We start from the raw sequence: 22,053 nt of genomic DNA on the forward strand, positions 1-22,053 counted from the left end.
CTACTGTCTAACGTCACTCACTACTACCATATTGTTTATAATACACATTTCCAAACACGTTCAGTACAGTAATGTTACTTCCTACGATCCTACTGTTACACTGAAATTGTTCAGTCTAGTCACTAACCGTTTTCGTTATCATATTATACATTCACCTATGTTGACATTGCTGCCTGATTGTGAAAGATACACGAATAGTAAGTGAAATGCCTTATGCTAACACCACATGTCGGCTAAATGCAGTCAATGTAACGTTATCATGGTACGAGCATGGAGCATTAGTTCAACGTCAAGCTGATAAAAGTAGCCTATTATTGTAACGTTGCAGTGGGAGTTTACATGAGTTTCCAGCATGTTGTGTGATGCTTTCTCCGGTGTGTTGAAAGTCTCAGTGTGGCCGGTACCATGAGTGCTCGCTCTTGTGTTCGAGCACGCGCAAGAGCACGAGCGCTCTTGTAAAAATTGGTTGCAATCTTAAACATCACCGATAGAGGCCGCTAAAAAATACATATAGCACTTTTAAATTTAGGTATTAGGATTATGAGATGTGGAATATGGTCATACAGAATAAAGCATTAATATGTGCTTTATAAGTACTAATAAACAGCCAATATCCTAGTAATATGCATGCTAATAAGCAAATAGTTAATAGTGAGAATTGAACCCTAAACTAAAGTGTTACAGAAAAGAAAAAAAACCCTGAGAGAAATGGAAAGTGGTGACATCATTTTAAACTGGCCAACACTGACCAGTGTGGGGCAATGGACATTCAGTATGACATCACCTTCCCAAGGAAAGTCTACTTGATCAACTGACTATGTCATTTATGGAAAGTTTCCATAAAGGTTCTTTTCCAGAGTAATATTACTTGTAATGTAATGTGTCAAATTGTTTATCAACTTTTCACAAAAAAAAAAAAAATTAGTAAAATCCTCCCAGATTAAAATGAGGATGATAAAATGATTACATCACAATAGATTCCAGGAAAGAAAAAGTACTAGGAGGGATTTAATCGATAATGGAACAGGCTTTTTGTCTTAAACAAGGATGACTCAATGTAGGTCATCAGAGTTTATTTTGGGTTTAGGTGATGTTTCAAAAGAGAGTGAGGTAAAGGGCTGACTTTGTGGTTGAGGCCCATTGTTGATATTCACAGTTGAACTACTTAAAATTGTCAAGTGGAACATATAAAGTGGAATATGAATAATGTACTGTATAAAGGCATAGAATGTGGCCTTGACCAGGATCTAACTACAGGAGTATAGTTTAAGTCTATGAAGCAAGATTTTATATTCCAAACTATATTTTTGATCCTTATCTAAACTCCATACCGCTTTAAACATAGTTTTAAAAAATAAAACGTATTAGCCTTTATGTGTGGTCTGGCTAACGAACAGTAATAACATTTCACAAATATGAAATTAATTTAACTCATTTTTTAGCAAGCAAATAAGGTGCTGCATTATGAGCATTTTCTTTGAATATCACTTTGGGTTCTTTGTTGCATTGATGGTCCCATAAATAAAGAAATTATTATGGTTTAGTTTACAGTTTGACACCTGCACCTGAGATTCTATAAACCCTTGGCAAAGACTTTACATGCTGAAATCTCCACAGATGTGTGGTAGGGTCTCAGTTCAGTCCCACTCCAACAGCTGGCCAATTTGCCACATGAGAGTTTAAATATACAGCATTAAATATGGCAATATCAATAAAAAGCATTTAATTTTGCTGAGTCGCCAACTCTATTTTGATGACAGCACTGGGGTGGCTGTATATTTAGCCACAGAGGGAGAAGGAGCTCAGTATTTATGGCTGGAAACACTGGAGAGTCTCCAGCGCTGAAATGTATAGCCATAAAATTATACCAAATATAATGAAACTGCTCTGTCATGATTGTGTGCCAACACAAACCAACACTCAAATACACACATCTGCACATAGTGCACGTGTGTATTCTTATGTAATGCATCATACATATCCTAAGTCTATGTATGCATGCATACATATATCAGGTCATTTATTCTCCCACACATTTGTGTTTGCCAATGTATCAAAACATGCTTTTGCATTTTTCTTCATAAACAACTTTTTCCAGTAAGGTTCACTTAATGCATTAGGTATATGGAGCTAACAGTGAAAAATATTTAGCATTTGTTAATCTAGGTTATGTTTAATATTTGTTTTTGCATGAATGAACATTGAACAATATTATATTAATACATTTAAAGTTAACAAATGCTGTAAACATGTTTCTTTATTGTTAGGTCGCGATACATAATAATGCATTTACTAATGTTAAAAATAATAGAAAATTCGGTCATAATTTACTCACCCTCATGTCTTTCTTTCTTTATGGGAACACACACACACACACACACACACACACAGAGATGCACACACACTCCATATAATGAAAGTCAACGGCATCCAAAACTTTCAAGCTCCAAAAAGGAAATTAAATCATATGACTCTAAATCTTCTAAGGCATCACAAAACTTTGTACAGTATGATGAAGAGATTTAAATTTAAGTGAAACAATGAGGGTTGACTTTAGTTGGGTCGTATTGATTTATTGCATACCTTTATGTCCTTTTTAGAGCTTGTTTATTGGACCCCATTGACTTAATATGCATAATATGCAGCTGAAGCATTCTTCAAAATATGTTCTTCTGTGTTCCACAGAAGAAAGTTAAACGAGATTAGAGTAACATGATTGTGAGTAAATTATCCATCAATGAACCAATGGATGATATAATTGTTGTTTTTCAGGTTAACTATTCCTGCAACAGACTGAACTTTATTGTAAAGTGTTACCAGAAAAACTAAACAGGGAGAAAAAACAACAACAAAATAAACAATACTTTCTTTATCATGTGTCACCATCCAGCATGTGTTGATATTTATGTAATAGCTCTTAACTGTTAAAAATGTTTATAAATCGTTTTATCGTTCAAATCACCGGAGACCCCAGACTTCTAAACTGCACTGGAGGAATAATGGAATGCCACCCGTGGGCCACACACCAACATCAACAACCATATCGCCATGGAGACGAAACTGTGCCCCAAATTGTAGCCTCAGCCCCAAATGAGAACCAAATGCTTCAAGACCCACACATCTAATATCTGGGGAGAGAGGAAAATGACTTAATATTTCTATGTACACATAGTGGAAAAATTGGACACAGATGACTTTTATCTCAGGGATGCAATATGAGTGGAGGTTGAGATGGGGCAAGTGTGAGGATCGTCCTCATTACATGTAAACTGTAATGATTGCACTATGACCAATAGAAAAACACTGCTGGTGATGCATTGTATTTTCTTTCATGGACATTTGGCTCCTTACCAGTGAAACTGCACTCTAATACAGTCCATGAGAGAGAGAGAGAGAGAGAGAGAGAGAGAGAGAGAGAGAGAGAGAGAGAGAGAGAGAGAGAGAGAGAGAGAGAGAGAGAGAGAGAGAGAAGAGAGAAAGAGAGAGAGAGAGAGAGAGAGAGAGAGAGAGAGAGAGAGAGAGAGAGAGAGAGAGAGAGAGAGAGAGAGAGAGAGAGAGAGAGAGAGAGAGAGAGGGGAGGATTATTATTCATCCGCTGCTCTTTTTGTTTTGCTCGTTGAAGGGGCCACTGCTGAGTTAAAAGTCAAAATACACAAATCCCTTCCTTTCCTTTTGTCAATTTTCATCAAAAACATGAATCTATTTTTCTTTCTTTGCAATTTCAAATATCATTGATCAAAACCAGATTTCGAAATTACTTGCAGATAATAGGCTGCTAAAGATGATTCATATTTTAAAAGATTTTCTCAAGTAGACAAGAGACTGCGTCACACCTCGTCTCAAAGCATATAACCTTTCAATAATAATGAACGTAAACAACTTACAGAGCTCAGACTTGTACCACCTGACTGCTGCAGATTCATTTCAGTGTTGATAGTGTTGCCAAAAATGCATAAATCCAGCTTGTCACGGGTTGCTATCTCTTAATTACGGTTACGACATAGCGTGAACGCAGCATAAGCTTGTTGTTTTGGTTCAGGAGGAACTGTCAAATGTGGCTGCTGTTTGTTTGTGCTGCGCAGAGGTATGGAAATACATTGACAGGTAGGGTGTACTGAATGCAATGACTATATGAACATTTTATGGTCCTGAGACTTCCACAGAAGATATACATGTTTTAAAGTGATAGTTCACGCAAAAATGAAACTTCTGTCATGTCATTAATCCCTCATGTTCTTCCAAACCCGTTGACTTTCGTTCATCTTCAGAGCACAATTGAAGATCTTTTTGATGAAATCTGACAATAATTATTTTCTGTGCTCGCCATACACAGCTAAAACTATACCACTTTGAAGCTTCAAAAAGTTCACAAAGATATCTTAAAACTAATACATATGAATTGAGCGGTTTAGGAACATTTTCTGAAGAGACACGATCGCTGTATATGAAGAATAGATTAAATTTAGACTTTCATTCACTATGATGAACGAAAGTCTTATGAGTGTGGAATGACATGAGGGTGAGTAATTAATCATTTAATCAATCTTTTTTGGGTGAACTAATATTTAGACCACTTCTGTTATTGATTGCTATTAGGATGTGAAGAGGGTTTCAACCAAAATAACAAAAAGTAGCTTGAGCTGGAAAAAACTTGAGCTGGAAGGCATTGACGACATCATATGGGTCAATAATGTATATGGGTGTCCACAATAATATATTATTGATATTTGGTTATCTATATTTGAAAAACGTTTGTCCTCAAAGTCAAGTGGTTAATTCTTTTCTAAATATTAAAAAAGAACTAAAGTAATAAAATATTATGTCAAACTAGTTATAAATGCAAATAAATTCCAAAATGTTATTAATATTCTTCCAAAACATTTAATCCTCCAATTTCTTTGTTTAGAACTACATTTAATCTAACTGTTTGAAGGGTAGAAATTTGTGAAAATATGACAGACTTCTCAAAAAGTTCCCTCAGTAAAGGACCTGAGAGCTGTTGTCTTTTGAAGCAATATGACCTAGATTCTCTAGGACATGACAGCTGCTCTCCACCACTGCTTCAGCATCTCCCTTTTCACCAGACTGTAAACATAACCAGATGCTCTACCTGCCACCACTAAGCACCTGAATTTTGATTAGTGGAGACAAACTGCCCAATCAATCTGCTTAAAAAGTTAAAGCAGATGCAGAAAGTTCTGAGGCAGAACTGCAAGTTATTTCAGTCACTGGCTCTGCAACGAGTCTGAATCAGATGTGCACTTAACAGCTGCGGGTGCTGAGACATAAGTCTCAATACTGGAAACGTAGTTAAAGAATGGGCCTCTATGATCACGTTCCTGCAACCTCCTGTCGAACAGCGTGAGTGGAATAAGCCTCTTCCTTTATTAGGTCACGCTGCACATGGTTTTATGTTTGGAATTGGCAGATGTGTGAGACTGCCAACCAATTTTAGCTTTATACTGTGTATCATTTCATGGTTCTTCTTGTTATGCCCTGATCCACATACATTTTGACAGATCAGATATAAGTGTTCACTACAAGAAAAATACTGACGAAAAGTATATTTGATTTCATAAATGATAACAAAAACAAGTAAGAAATGTGCACTATGTATATGTGAGATTAATCAGCTTTATAAACATAATATTATAACTTGCATCTGCACAAAATGACGTGAATGCACAAATGAACTTGAACCAATTAACATGGTAATCAGAATGCGAAAGACAGCATTTCAATACAACACTCCAAAACACAGATATGACTGACATTGTAGGCCACGACAATGCCAAAATGCCATACTACACTTTTGTTTGGACTGTTTTTATACTGCATGGTTTTTATGTTTAGTAGCCTACCTATTTTAAGAGAGCACAATTTCAAAAGCAGCGAATAATTCATAATTATTTGTATTATAATTGTGTACTTATTGTAATGTTATTTTTAGGATTTCAGGTTTTAAAAAAAAACAAATATGATCTTTGGATTGTGGGGGAAAATGGCAATCTGAGGAAACATTAATTCATATAATATGATCAAAATAAATTTCAACTAAATTAAACTACTACATTTAAAGGAAAATTATATAATGGACAAAAAGACTATAAGTAAATAAGTGTATGTATGGAAGTAAGGAAGTAAGTAAGGAAGGAAGCAACCAAATAACCAACCAAGCAAGCAACTAACCAGGCAACCAAGCAGCCAACCAACCAAGCAACCAACCAACCAAGCAACCAACCAAGCAAGCAACCAAGCAACCAACCAAGCAACCAACCAACCAACCAACCAAGCAAGCAAGCAAGCAAGCAACCAACCAACCAACCAACCAAGGAAGCAACCAAGCAAACAACCAACCAACCAAGCAACCAACCAAGCAACCAACCAAACAACCAAGCAACCAACCAAGCAACCAAGCAACCAACCAACCAACCAAACAACCAAGCAACCAACCAAGCAACCAAGCAACCAACCAAGCAACCAACCAACCAACCAACCAATCAACCAACCAACCAACCAAGCAAGCAACCAAGCAACCAACCAACCAACCAACCAACCAACCAACCAACCAACCAACCAACCAACCAACCAAGCAAGCAAGCAACCAACCAACCAAGCAACCAACCAAGCAACCAACTAACCAAGTAACCAACCAACCAAGCAAGCAACCAACCAAGCAACCAACCAAGCAACCAACTAACCAGCCAACCAACCAAGCAACCAACCAACCAACCAACCAACCAACCAACCAATCAACCAACCAACAAACCAACCAACCAACCAACCAACCAAGCAAGCAACCAACCAAGCAAACAACCAACCAACCAAGCAAGCAAGCAACCAACCAACCAAGCAACCAACCAAGCAACCAACTAACCAAGTAACCAACCAAGCAAGCAACCAAGCAAGCAACCAACCAAGCAACCAACCAAGCAACCAACTAACCAGCCAACCAACCAAGCAACCAAGCAACCAACCAACCAACCAACCAACCAACCAACCAACCAACCAACCAACCAACCAACCAACCAACCAACCAACCAAGCAACCAACCAAGCAACCAACCAACCAACCAACCAACCAACCAACCAACCAACCAACCAACCAACCAACCAAGCAACCAACCAACCAACCAACCAACCAACCAACCAACCAAGCAACCAACCAAGCAACCAACCAACCAAGCAACCAACCAACCAACCAACCAACCAACCAACCAACCAACCAACCAACCAACCAACCAACCAACCAACCAACCAACCAAGCAACCAACCAAGCAACCAACCAAGCAACCAACCAACCAAGCAACCTAGCAACCAAGCAAGCAAGCAACCAACCAACTGACCAAGCAACGAATGATTGGATGAATGAAAGAACAAACACTGCCAGAGATGTAATCCTTTCTTTACTGCAATTTTCCTGCCTCAGTTTTGAGGCTTAAATGTCCTAAATGCTGTTTGGTTTTACCTGAAACCATCTGGTATGTTCCTCTATGCAGCCAGTGGAGGAGTGTGTCCCACGGCTGTACAAGAGAAGTCATAGGTGGAGTGTGGGGTCAGTTATTTTGTGTATTTGCATTGACTCCTCTGAGAGCAGGGGCCATGTACAGTTCAAAGATAAAAATGTGAGAAATGTGAGAAAAGTCGGTCAGGGCGCAGTGCATGTGTGGTAAGAGCAAGCTCTCAGTCATCAGAGAATTGTGTTTGATTGATGGTCCATGTTGAGAAGAAGAGGCTGCATTGTTGGTGACCGCTCAGCCTCATTGAATGGACTCACAGAAGCATGTGAGCATGTTTACTGTTTTCATACTGTTACCAGGAAATGGGTTATTCTCAAAAGGAGACACCCCATTTCCTGACATATGAATTAATGCTCAAAATCCCTGAAACAGACAGGGAACAAGACAATTTAAAACCTAATGGCAGTAGATGAAAAGTATGTCTGTATTCTGTATGTCAGTTTACTATGATACTTCTCAGTATATAATTTACTGTTTTGTATATTTAAGCAACAAAACACACATCGTGCAAGTTTGGCTACAGATAATCACAACTGTGCTAATATTCAGTATAGTATCCAACTGCACAATTACAAGTGTGATATTGCTCATATACAACAAGTTAAGAACTTTATTTTGAGAATGCACATTTCAAATAAAATTTGGTCAGTTAGTCCATCTATTTTTCTCCACCAGATTTTTTTTCTTTTCGAAAAGAACATTAGAGGACTGGATATAACAGTTGTATAAAGTATTGTATTGTTTATTGTATATTGAATTGTATTGCTTGGGCAGTAAAGAGCCTCTATTCTATTCTATTCTATTCTATTCTATTCTATTCTATTCTATTCTATTCTATTCTATTCTATTCTATTCTATTCTATTCTTAGTCACTCACCACAATTAGAAACAAACACATTGTGCAGTGAGACCAACTAGCCCAGACTACTTTTATTGTAAAGTTTGTGGTGGCTCACACACACACACACACACACACACACACACACACACACACACACACACACACACACACACACACACACACACACACACACACACACACACACACACACACACACACACACACACACACACATTTTTGGATTTTGTGGAATATAAACACGTTATCATGCGTCCCTTTATTCACATGTTTATGTCTACTAAATTATGAGAGAGAGAAGAATTTGTCTGCATAAAGTGTTTCTAATTTACCTTGTTCCCCAGCCGCTGGTATTTGTGAGTAGCACACTGGCACTGCTGTGAATGTGTTTTGCCAGCAGCTGGTATTTTTTTGGCACTTGCTGACATAATGGCTGGATTCTTCAGGCTTGTTACCTTAAGGTTTCCCTGAGGAGTCCTGAGGCACTTCCTGCTTTGTCAATAACAGAATAGCAGACGTCCCGTCTGTTTTGCACTTAGGTCAGTCCTGGCCACAGTTTGTGTCTCTTCTCTCTCCATGTCTCATTCTCTTTTACTCACTCTTTCTTCTCTTAACCCCTTAATGGGCGCATTATAGTAGTAGTAGTAAATGAGATTGTTGAGATTGAAATTAATAGTTAATAAATATTTTCCATCACAATGCACTGACTTCTATCATTTAAAATATTCTCCCTCAAATATAGCTTCTTTAATGTAAAGCAGGTGGAGTGTTACAATTTGAAAATCTTTTTTTGGAGAAATCAGCCTTACTCTTGTGTAGGGCACATCCCATGCACATCAGAGCATACATCTCCTATTGTTGGCCTGAATTGTCTATAACTGAAGTAAACGGCACTAGCAAACATAGAGTAATATGTCTCCAAAAATGGGCTTATATTATTGTCTATAACTGTAGTAAAAAGCACTTTGCAAAAATAAAGGACTATAAAAAAAAAACTCTATCTCTAAGCCCTGACAATAATTTAATGCATCCCATGCACATTAGAGCACAAATCTCCCGACATGGACCATTTTATTATGACTGATGTGAAAAGTACTAGAAAACATATAGGAGAACCAGAAATTGCTGATATATGGAAAATTGGGGATGTGCAAATACAATGCAATACATGTTATTTCTATAGCACATTTAAAACAACTGCTGTTGACCAAAGTGCTTTCCAGCATTGATAATTCAAGAAAAGCAATTACATACAGTCACACAAACAAAATTAAATCCTGTTCTCTCAATCATTTCTAAAAGCCATACTAAAAAGATACAACTTCAAACTAGACTTAAAAGCATCCACAGATGGGGAAGATTTAATGTGCATTGGAAGAGGGTTCCATAAGCGTGGAGCTTCCACAGAGAAAGCCCTATCACCCTTTGATTTTAATCCAGTTTTAGGAACATGAAGAATCATCTGACTAGAAGATCTCATATTTCTTGTGTTTTGATAAGGTATCAAAAGGTCAACAATATATTTTGAGCCAATACCATGCAACACTTTAAAAATCATCAACAAAACCTTAAACTCAATTCCCAGACAGTAACATAGTGTCGGCCCAGATCCGGCCCATCCAGTAAGTGTGGAATCCACATCCAGATGTGGCCCGGATCTGGGCCGACACTATGTTGCTGTCTGGGTTCTGAATTTTACAGGCAGCCAGTGCAAAGAAACCAAAACTGGGGTAATTCTCTCTCTCTTCTTTGTACGAGTCAAAAGTCTGGCCGCAGCATTTTGCACAAATTGTAGATGAGATAATTGACCCTTGGATGTAGCTCAGTTGTAGAGTGCATTACATGTATGAGATCCTGGATTCCATCTCCAAGCACTTCCAGTGCTACTGTATAATGCAGTATTTTTGTCCATGTACCTTAGCAACTGTCTCCCAATATATATATATATATATATATATATATATATATATGTATATTGGCTATACATGTTTCAAACATACAGGATTTTTTTTTTGTCCATTGAGTGGGTTGTAGCTCAGTGGTTGTGTACATGTTTTGTATATTTATGAGGAACTGAATTCAGTCCCCAGCATCTCTGTCAAGACAGTAATGCAAGCCATGCACATTTGAGCATATGTCTCACAATCTGTGCTTATATTTCGTTTAACTGAAGTAAAAAGCACTTGCAAAAAAAAACAGGAGTACAAAAAAAAAAAGTGGTTGAGTGCATGCTTTGCTTGAGAACCTGGGTTCAAACCCCAGCATCTCCAAGAACTGTTAATACTTAAATGTGTCCCATACACTTTAGAGCATTTGTCTCCCAATGTGTAGGCCAACATATATTAGCCATAACTGTGTTTATATTGGTTATAACCTACCTATAAATGCATCAATCATTTTCAGATTAATGTTATAACACTTTACACCACACAACAGCTAGTTTACCACAGGAACATTTCACGTCAATTTCTCTGTTAAGCTCATTCTTGTCTTAATGAAAAAAGAAGAAACTTGGGCTGGATGCTGTTTATCAGTTTATGCTGTCAGAAAGTGCAGATCTCTTTAACCTCCCTCTCCTGTAGGATCGATAACGTTCCAGAGAATTTACCATGTGTAGATCACATAAACAGCTCGGAGAAAACCCAGACCTGAAGGCCAGTACGTCTGTGGGTTGGCCTTACTAAGACATTTGTATCTATTTGCTCTTGAACCTGTCAAATGGACTATGAAATAAATGATCTCTTAGCAATTACACAATGGGGTTTCACAAAAATCATACCGTTTTGATTATTTCAAATGTAAACAATCCCCCACCAGCCTCTCATTGGACTTCATCTGCAGTGCAAACTAAGTGAAGTTCTTCCCCAAATAAGGCATGAGTAGAAGAAACACAATGTTAAATCCAGAACCATTTATTTACAGTGACTTTTTTTGTTTATACTACCATCTGTAACCATTTTTCTGTCATGCTAATATACTGTTGAGGTATCTTATCCTATAGTGGAGCACAGCTGTGCGACATACCATGGATTTCTATGAAAAACACATGACATAAATGTGTCGAATCAACCTTCAAAGACGTAATTTATTTGCCATCTGAGAGGGTTATAAATGAAGACTCCAAGGGTTAAAATTTTGTAGGGTTGAAAAAATCATCCATTTGAGTGTTAAAAATTCCAAAGATGACAATATTTTATATAACGGTCCATGAAAATATTATAGCCATTGCTACTCTCCCTGTTGTGTAGTGGGGGGGAAATTTCCCCACAGATTAACAAGTGAGTTTTATTGGTCCACTAACACCTCATTGGTTGTTTAAATCTAATACATTCTTGTTGATATTGTGCTCTATAGCCTGCACAGGTGGCAAACTGTAGCACAAACACCTCACAATGAGAGAAACACACTTTGATGAGTAATTTGTTCAGCAGCTGGTTTTTCCATCTGCACATTTTTGTCGCAACATTCTGCTCAAGATATTTACGCAACATTGACTTGTACACACAAGGGAATGTTCCTATAACTAGAAACCAGTTAGTGTTCTCGTTGCAGAAGGATGACTTCACCCATATGACTTAAATCCTAAAACATTATTATCTTTTTTATGTTGTTGGAGGTTTTTAAGAATATAAGACAAAAAGAAAATCAATGCAAACATTTCTGGCAAATTGGCAACAATAAAGACAGGACAAAACAAAATTGTACAATAGACTATAAATATATAAAGTTGTTTTTTTTGTATTTTTCCTCAGGTTACCACCACTGTTTAACAGGCTACCTGAGCCCCTTTTAAATATCTGGATCTGTGACCCAGGTGTTCTCCATCAAGCTAATTAAACAATCAGAAAAACAAGGGGAAACAATTACTGCAAAGGCAATAATAATTACCAAGCATGCACTGAGATGTTAGTTAACTACATTTTCAGCAGTCTTTATCCCTTTCTCCCCAGAATTTAATATGCCAGCCTATAAATGGTGCTTGATATATAATTAACAGGAAAGGGTGGCAACAAAATTGCAATCAATAAGTCAAGATGTTAAAAAGTGCAAACTCATTTCCCAATGGACTCTTTCAACACAAGGATCATTTGACATTCGTTGGCTTTTTATTTAACGTGATCAATGAATAATTAAAGCTGTGAGTCTGTTTATGAAAGAACCAAATGTTGAAAAACCTGGCTCCACAGCAAAGATCTAGGACAGGCTCATGGATGTTGCAATCAATGCTTTGGGTGAGAGAATGTTCTGGAAATTGATTTTGATTCAGTTATGTTTATTCAAAAGCATGATTAAAGTGAAGGGCCAGAGAAAAAGGCTCTAGGGAATAAAATTAAAGCAGACACGGCCAAACCTCAGAAGAATGGGGTCTTTTGTGTTTTCTATCTAGGATCTCGGCCTGGGTCGGCCTGTTATTTGTGCACAAATCTTTCTTTCTGACATTCACTGTAGCCATAGGAGGGAAAAAGAAAGATGTTATTAAATCTTATGTAAGGCTCAGAGTTTGACAAGGAGGATATGCTCAACTGGGTATGATTTGGGACAGCTTGTGTACAAGTATGTGAGGATGACCATCTTCATTATACCACAGTGAAAGATACAAAGAAAGTACAGTCTGTGATGCTAAACTAACCCAACCCTGTTCTTCGGAGTTTTTATCTCGGTTCATAATTAAGAGTCTGTCATTTCAAAATCAAATTTAAACAACAAGCACATTATTATGCTTTTTACTTACAATAGGCAATCCCTTTCCCCTCCCTATGTATTTCCAATCTCTGCTATTAACAGAATAGTTCACCCAAAATTAAATATTCTGCCATCATTACTTGTCGTTCCAAACTCATATGACTTTCTCTCTGCCATGGAATACAAAAGGTAATTTTTTGAATAATAACCTAGCTGGTCTTTTCTTTTTAATGAAAGTGTCAAGCTCCAAAATTACAAAACAGCATCATAAAAGCTGTTCATATCTTCTGAAGCCATAGCTTTGATAGTAAAATTTAAGTCGTTATTCACAAAAAATCTTAATATCCACTGGTGCGTTCACGAGAGTTTGAAGTGAATCTGAAGTTTTTAATGAAATTATTGATTCATGCACTAATCAGACTGATTCAGTTCTCAGTTCAAATCAATGGAAACAGAGCAGAAGATTATAATTGAATAACAGGGTTTCTTCGTCACACAATCTCTGTTGTCTTGGAATATAGCATATGATACAGTACCACTTTTATGATACTTCTTTGGTGCTTTTTTGTTATTTTGGAGCCTGAGAGCTTTTATTCACAGAATGCAAGGGAGCAGCCAGGACTTTCTGTTAAACTTCTCATTTTGTATTCTATAAATGAGTCATATGGACATGTTTCATGTCATATGGATTTGAAACAACATAAGGGTAAATGAGGACAGAATATAGATTTACTGCTTGAGAGGTTTTGAAGCATGCTTTTTACAGCATGTCTTGTAAGTGTTGTACCATGAGTACCACGTGGCTAAAAACATATGTTACATATGTGTTAACACATAATCAGGGTGAATTACAATTCTGTTTATGCCTGGTTGAATGGTGGGGGACCTGGAACATTCATCTTTTCTAAAGATGTGTTGATGTGGTTTGCAGGTACCAGTGGACTATTAACTTTGCATGTTCAGCCACATCATTTCAGTTTAGAAGAATATATCTCACTCTCATGAGCATATACATATCATTAGCACTTCATGAAAGTATGGAAAAATGTTTATATATAAGGAGTATTTTGACTGACCATACGGCTCTCTTCTGCTATCATTGACACAGAGAATTTCATCAGCCTTCTTCAGTTTGTCCCTTAAGAAATTAGAGCAAATTAAACATCTGAGCAGAAGCTCAGACAACAGGCCATTCTTGTGGAATGAAGAATTTACACACACTTTAAATTGTAAATATGTTTGTCCTGCAGGAAATTACACAAGCAGAAGAAGAGGGAAGTGAGAGACACAGCAACACATTCTGATGGCACTTCATAACTATTTTGTTATGGAATATTGCTGGATAATTTGTATGAAATCAATCTGCTTACGTTCCAGTGACGGTTCTATTTAGGGGTGGCGTATGGGGTATGAATTCATACAAAATCCCCACCTCATAAAATAGTTATATGATTTCCTGTGAGATTGGGTTGGAAACTGAAAGAACGAGAGACAACATGACTGACACAAACACATTTCACAAACTTTCTTTCCTGTTCAGTGTAAAAAACAACAAAAAAACAACAGAAAACAAATCTTGATGTTTTGAATTTGCTTTTAACCCAATCAGACTGGAAAATGTCAACTTACAACTCAAAATAAATTCAGCAGGTGTGACACAGGTTTCCTGGTGTGAACAGCAAACAAATGTGCTTGTGAATGTATTTCTCAGGTGCTGTGCTAGAAAAATAGGTCATTGTAAAACATTGAATAAATTACATTTTAACGTAGCTTGAAGCACAAATATGGTACTGACATTGTGATGTAATGTATCTTGTGTTATGTAGGCTATACATGGTTGTGTTATTTGCTTGCTTTTATCTGAGATGTACCTGCTGCAGTCCCACCTGCTGCTCGCTGCAGGATAGCAGAGAAACACGTGTCCTAGGACAGCAACCAAAAAACTGTCTGTATTTGTAAAGCGAAGAAGAGTAAAGATGAGAGAAACAGAGAAAAGCAGAGTGGGGTTAAGAGAATGAGGAAAGAGCAGGATAAATGGAAGTGAGTGTGTGTGTGTAGCAGGACGTTCTCTCTTGTGCCAGTAGACAGATGCATCCAGACAGAGGAGGAGGGATGACGGAACGTTCCATGCAGCGAGGAAGGGGCTCCCGTGAGGATCTTCTGGCCAGGGACGCTGTGGATCAGTCAGGCTTTAGCCCTTTGGCGGGATGATGAGCACGGATAACTCATCCTGCTAGCAGACTTCTGACAACACCGTCTATAGCCTGCAATCCACTCTGGACCTTCACGATGAAACCAACTGGGTTTGTATTTGTGTTTGTTGGGCAGACTATCAAGGTCAACTCTCAGAGACTCTGACCTAACTAAATGACCACTAGAGGACATTCTGGCCTCCACAACTTTGGGACAGCTATGGAGTCAACCCCAAAAGAGTTTTTTCCTAAAGATTCAATCATTTAAAACAAGACATTAAATTAGTGTTCTAAAATACAATTACTAAATTTATTGCGAAAATGAAAAAGGACCTTAAAACTATCCCCCAAAGCATTATTTTCCTTCATGAAAAATAAAATATGGCGTGAACACTGACTTAAGATCATTTGGCTATTCATATTAGCCATTTAATGTGAAAAAATTAAAGCAACTTATATATTGAATTATATGACATTATAGTATTGTAGAGGTTTCAACAGTGCCCAGGTTTGAGGGTGTCGTGTACTTGTGTACTTCCACCAGTCAAGCAACTGTCATGGAGATGAATAGGAGTATTTAGGGCTAGCTTTTTCTCTGAAAAATTGACAGAAATAAATGTTCTCCCAAAAAAAAACAACTAAAAAGACCACTAGAGGGCACCGGGTCTCCATGACTTACGAATGTGCTTGTGTCAATGTAAAATATTATGTTCAAGACTGAGTTGACTTTGGAGATCAATATCTTTCTGTATCAGAATCAACTGTTGAATCCAATTGCTTATTCAATATGAAACCGACCTAATTGTAATTATATAGCACATTGACACCTGTTGGTCTTATAAACTGAATCAGTCTATACTTTTACATGTTCATGTTGTTTAGTCATCACCTGTAAGTGTGTGGTGAAGAGAGAATAGCCTATTCAGCTGTCCTTCTTTGCACTTTGTATGTTTAGATGGTGCTGGCAGAGCAGTTCTGAGCTACATTGATCGGCATAACTGGAAACTTGAGGTTTCTCATGACAGAAAGGGTTTGAGATGGATTTGGGCCAGCCTGGGTTGTGTAAACCCCACTGCCTCACAGTGACTAAAGCCTAGTCACATTTCAATACTCAGGGTTGTAATTTCCTGTCATACACAATATAAATTCAAATTTCCTATATAAGACTTTGCTTAAAATGGTGCAAATTAGGCTCTTGAATGTTCCAGAATGTCCAAACTGAAAGCTCCGGTGTATAGGGGCGTCAGCCCAACAAACAGGGAACATTCTAAGAACTTGGGGCTAACGTTCTGGCAAGCTTCTCTCAAAGTTATGAACCAATGTTCTTTCAGTAACGTTAAAATCTGTTCAAAGTTATCTGGTCTGTTAATAACATTCTCATGATTTTTTTTTTCTAAAAGTTTTTTTTTTTAGTTTTTAAAAAAAATGTTACTACTTGTTTCAGACCATCAGAGAATATTCAAAAGTAATGTTCCATTTTCCAATAATGTTTGCAAAATCATAAAACATAATGTTACTGTATAACCAAGAAAAGACATTTCCCTTTCAAGGGAACTCTGTGATGCTGCGGGAATGCTCTGTGTGATTGCGTCATGAAGCACGAGTGAAATCAGTCCAATGGTGTGAAGGGACGTCAGAGGCAGGTGACGTCATGAACCAGGAAATTATAAAGCATGTCCAAACAGTGCACCGCTAGCTTCTGTATCCTCAGTAAGCGCTACATGTGAAATTGTTTGTCTTATTTGGTGTTGTCTGTCTCTCAACATATATATATATATATATATATATATATATATATATATATATATATATATATATGTATTATCATGGCGAGCAAACGGCAATATAGATCTTGTGTTCATTCCTGTCCATGCTACATCACGGGTGGGGATAAACATGATAAATGTGTTGTTTGTCTGGGAGCATGCACAGTCAGCTCTCGAGGGAGCTGGCTGTGCACATTGCGAACAGCTTCCATTACGGACGCTCCGCTCCCGCCTGGGACTCTTCGAGGAATGTGCTCAGGCTCGCGTTCCTTAGAGCTCCGGTCCCTGGGTCATGGTGATCGCAAATGGATCTACCAGAGGGGTTAAAGATGGGCCTGACCTTATCTCTGCCCTCACCTGTTAGATCCAGTGCCTTTTCTCAGGGTTCAGAAGCACTCGTTGCGGGTTCCTCCGCCCTAAGTGAGACCTGCTGTAACTATCCAGCTCTGAGGAGGCAGGAGATGTTGAGGACTCGCCACCTCACTCTCAAGCCTATGAAGAGCTGGTGGAGGTTGTGACTGCCGCTGTTGCCAGATTAAACGTTGACTGGGCAGCTGAGAAGCAGTAAGTTCGTCCAAAGAGCAAACTGGACGAATGCTTCCTACTCTCGCGAGCACAGCCTCCCCGGTGGGGCCTGCTGTTTTTTCCTGATCTACACACAGAGTTGTCGAGATTCTGGAAGAAACCGATCGCCTATTGTGTATATAGTGCACAAACATCTCACTATTCATCGATAGTTGGCCACAAAGAGCACGGTTATGGGGTGATACCTAAGGTGGAGGAGACGCTAGCCAGCTATCTCTCCCCTCAGTCTGCATAGTGCCTAAAGGCCCCGACATTGCCCACCAAGCCGGTCAGAACATCTTTGGCTTTGGTGGGTAAAGCTTATGCATCGTCTGGTCAGGCTGCTGCATGCCTACATACAATGTCATTGTTGTAAGCCTACCAGGCAGATCTGTTAGGATACCTCGATAAGGGTGGGGGTATTGGCCCTGAAGCAATTTCAGAGTTGCATCAGGTCCCTGATCTTTCTCTCCACGGAGAGGCAGTTATGGTTAAACTTAAGTGCCATAAAAGAAAGAGATAAGAGCTTTCTGATGGACGCCCGCTATCATCTCCTGGCTTCTTTGGCGACGCTGTTAACATAGTCGTCGAGAGGTATCAGGAGGCCAGTAAGCAGGCGGCTGCATTCCAGAAGCTGCTCCCCCGTCGCTCTCAGGTCTCAGGGGCTGCTGACTGGGAGCAGTCCCAGACATCTGAAGCCAGCTCCTCACACCGTACCACACAAAGCAGAACGTCGCTACCCGAACTCCCCTACTAAGAAAAGGGAGATCAGGGAGGCACTCTCAACCGCAGCCTTCACGTGGTAAGAATGATCTGAGGCCAGTAGCGCCAGACCTCTGAGGGCAGTCCCCTCTGGGAAGAAGTGGTCAACACCTCATTATACGGTGCCCATTTCCCCTCTGTGCCCTCAGGGGGCTGTTCTGCCAACCCCGCCACCTTGAGTGCTTCGGGGCGCAGCAGTCTCCAGTGAGCCCATTTCTCAGTGTCCGCCCGGAAATGTAGCGGCGCTGGGATGCTCGCCCCCTCTTAGAGCTACAAGTTCGGTTGTTCCCTGCTGGTGCGGCGTTTCAGGGCACCAAAGTGGTTTCTCAAAAACAATCAAAAATATAATGGTTTTAATAAAATGAAACTACGGATACAGAATTCTACATTTAAACACGGGATACATGTATGTACAGTAAACAGTAAAACTAATGATACAGACGAACAACAAACAGGAGTGAGAGAGAGAGATTGCGAGAGCGCAAGATTGGGAGTGAGAGAGAGAGAGAGAGAGAGAGAGTGAGAAGATGAGAGATCTTCTGGTTTGGCAAAATTCATCACAGACACAGAACCTTTTTAGACACCAAGAATCAACAGATCTTAAACCTTGAAAGAATGGTAAACGGTTACTTGCACAGGTAAAGCTCTTTGTGGTTGATTTGAAGAAGGGTGCGTGTCTCTGTCCTCGCGTCATGCGTTCACGTGGTCTTTCAGAGCGGGCAAAGCGCGTTAGTTTGAATGAAGGCTTAAAGGTCTTTGGTTCTCCTGGTGTTGCTGAGGAAAACTGTGTCTTGCGTGTGTGTGTATCTCTGTCATGTGGCTGCCGAGCGTTCGGGTTCGTCCAGCGAGCGCGGCGTGTTTGAATGTCCTTGTAGGTGAAGCTTGCCAGTCTGGCTGTGTTCATTTTCTTCGCGAGAAGACATGAACAGAGGAGCCTTCGAAAAAGATAAAATAAACTTGAAGAAAACAAAAAGAGAAACGATGGATCATCACACTAAGGCGATGTCCAGACGCACGAGGAGTCACATGATGAAGCCCCGAAGAGCAGGAAGAGCCAGGGAGTTTAGGCAGAGAGTTTTCAGGAAGCTTTCAGAAGCGTTTTCAGAAGGGTTTCAGCAGCCTAGGGAAGCTCGGCGCGTCTCTTTAAGGACACTTAGGTTCACGCCCCTTCTGGCATGAAGGCACCAATCAGCTGGGAGAAAAGTGCCCGCGGAAGATTCCTCTTTGTCTTGTCAGGATCATTTATGATGGTATAACATTTTGTCATTCCTACCCAGAAAGATTGTACAAACCGGACAATAGATTTTACAGTAATATCCTATGTATGACTGGTTCAGTCAAGACAAGACGGTCAAACAGCTACCAGACATGGCAGGTAAAAGTAGAAGAACATAGTTACATTTATATGCAGAATTACAAGCATTTTAAAGTTGGTTAACACGCTATAAAATTGTCAGTACTTCCTGTATGGCATGTGACGACATCTAAGCACAAAATGAATACATTTAAAACATTTAGAGGTACTTTTCTCTGAAAAGTTCCATGGCTGGTGTTGTGTGTTAATGTGTTGGAACATTCTTTTGATGAACTCTTAGACTTCAGAGCTATACACTAGCAAACCACACTTCTATTATAAAGCAAAGCTAATAAGATATGCATGCGTACAGGAAGGTTGGATACAATTTCTGTGTTATATACATTTATATACACATTATAGGACATTTGTGTGTGTGTGTGCATTAATGTGTGATTGTCCTTAAGCGTTCAGGCAGCTTTGTGGACTCTTTCTGTGGGGGGGGGGGGGGGGGGGGGGGGGGGATGCGTGTCTCGTGAGACGGCGAGGTACGAATGGTTGTCCATTTGTTGAAGACAACGCTAGCTTGTTCCAAATGTGTCATGTGCTAGCCATAGTGGCACCAATCTGGTCAACATGCCCGAAGGGGGTCGTATACAGAATGCCCCCTTTGTTTACTCACGAAGAACTGACCTTTGTTTGCAAATCGGGATTCGCTAATTTAGATACATCTCTCCGGATACCCTGTCAGAGTCACTACATCGTTTTTACCTCTTGTAACCACAGCCACGTCCAAGTGATCTGAGGGCGCGGGCGCTTCGGTCTGTGCGTTACAAGAGGTAAAAACGATATAAATACTGTTCCTGGTAACCCAAAGACCCTTCTTGCACTGTTGGGGGATGTTGAGCTTCAAAGATTATTTGTAAACCATAACAAATAATTGTGCCTGATTGGTCTCAGTTGATACATTTTGTTGTTACAGCCTTATTCCAAAATGGATTAAATTCATTATTTTCCTCAAAATTCTACAAACAATACCCCATAATGACAGTGTAAAATAAGTTTGTTTGAAATTATTGCAAATTTATTAAAAATAAATAAAATGCCTTTGCTCAATACTTTGTTGAAGCACCTTTGGCAGCAATTACAGCCTCAAGTCTTTTTGAGTATGATGCTACAAGCATGTCACACCTATGTTTGGGCAGTTTCTCCCATTCTTCTTTGCAGAACCTCTCAAGCTCCATCAGGTTGGATGGGAGCGTTGGTGCACAGCCATTTTCAGATCTATCCAGAGATGTTCAATCGAGTGGGCTCTGGGTGGGCCACTCAAGGACATTCACAGAGTTGTCCCGTAGCCACTTCTTTATCTTGACTGTGTGCTTAAGGTCTTTGTCCTGTTGAACCGTCGCCCCAGTCTGAGGTCCAGAGCGCTCTGGAGCAGGTTTTCATCAAGAATGTCTCTGTCCATTGCTGCTTCATCTTTCCCTCGATCCTGACTTGTCTCCCAGTTCCTGCCATTGAAAAACATCCCCACAGCATGATGCTGCCACCACCATGCTTCACTGCAGGGATGGTATTGGCCAGGCGATGAGCAGTGCCTAGTTTCCTCCAGATATGACACTTTCCATTCAGGTCAAAGAGTTCAATCTTTGTTTCATCAGACCAGAAAATTTTGTTTATCATGATCTGAGAGTCCTTCAGGTGCCTTTTGGCAAACTCTAGACGGGGTGTCACGTGCCTTTTACTGAGGAGTGGCTCCCATCTGCCCATTCTATCATACAGGCCTGATTGGTGGAGTTGGTTGTTCTTCTGGATCTTCCTTTCTCCACAGAGAAATGCTGGAGCTCTGTCAGAGTGACCATTGGGTTCTTGGTCACCTCCCTGACTAAGGCCCTTCTCCCCCGATCGCTCAGTTTGGCCGGGCGGCCAGCTCTAGGAAGAGTCCTGGTGGTTCCAAACTTCTTCCATTTACGGAAGACGGAGGCCACTGTGCTCAATATGACCTTCAATGCTGCAGAAATGTTTCTGTACCCTTCCCCAGATCTGTGCCTCGATGCAATCCTGTCTCGGATGTCTATAGACAATTCCTTGGACTTCATGGCTTGGTTTGTCCTCTGACATGCACTATTAACTGAGGGACCTTATATAGACTGGTGTGTGCCTTTAAAAAAAAAAAACATTATTAAAATAAAATATTAAAATAAAAATATATTATTTATTATAATTTTTTTTTTTTACTGTAAAGCACGTTGTGACCCTACCTTGTCTGTAAAAAGTATAATATATAAATACACTTTACTTACTTACACATCATGTCCAAACAACTGAATTTACAACAAGTGGACTCCAATCAAGTTGTAGAAACATCTCAAGGATGATCAGTGGAAACGGGATGCACCAGAGCTCAATTTTGA

The sequence above is a fragment of the Rhinichthys klamathensis genome, unplaced genomic scaffold, assembly GCF_029890125.1.
Source record: "Rhinichthys klamathensis goyatoka isolate OS25496 unplaced genomic scaffold, OSU_Roscu_1.1 h1tg000036l_1, whole genome shotgun sequence".
NCBI lineage: Eukaryota > Metazoa > Chordata > Actinopteri > Cypriniformes > Leuciscidae > Rhinichthys > Rhinichthys klamathensis.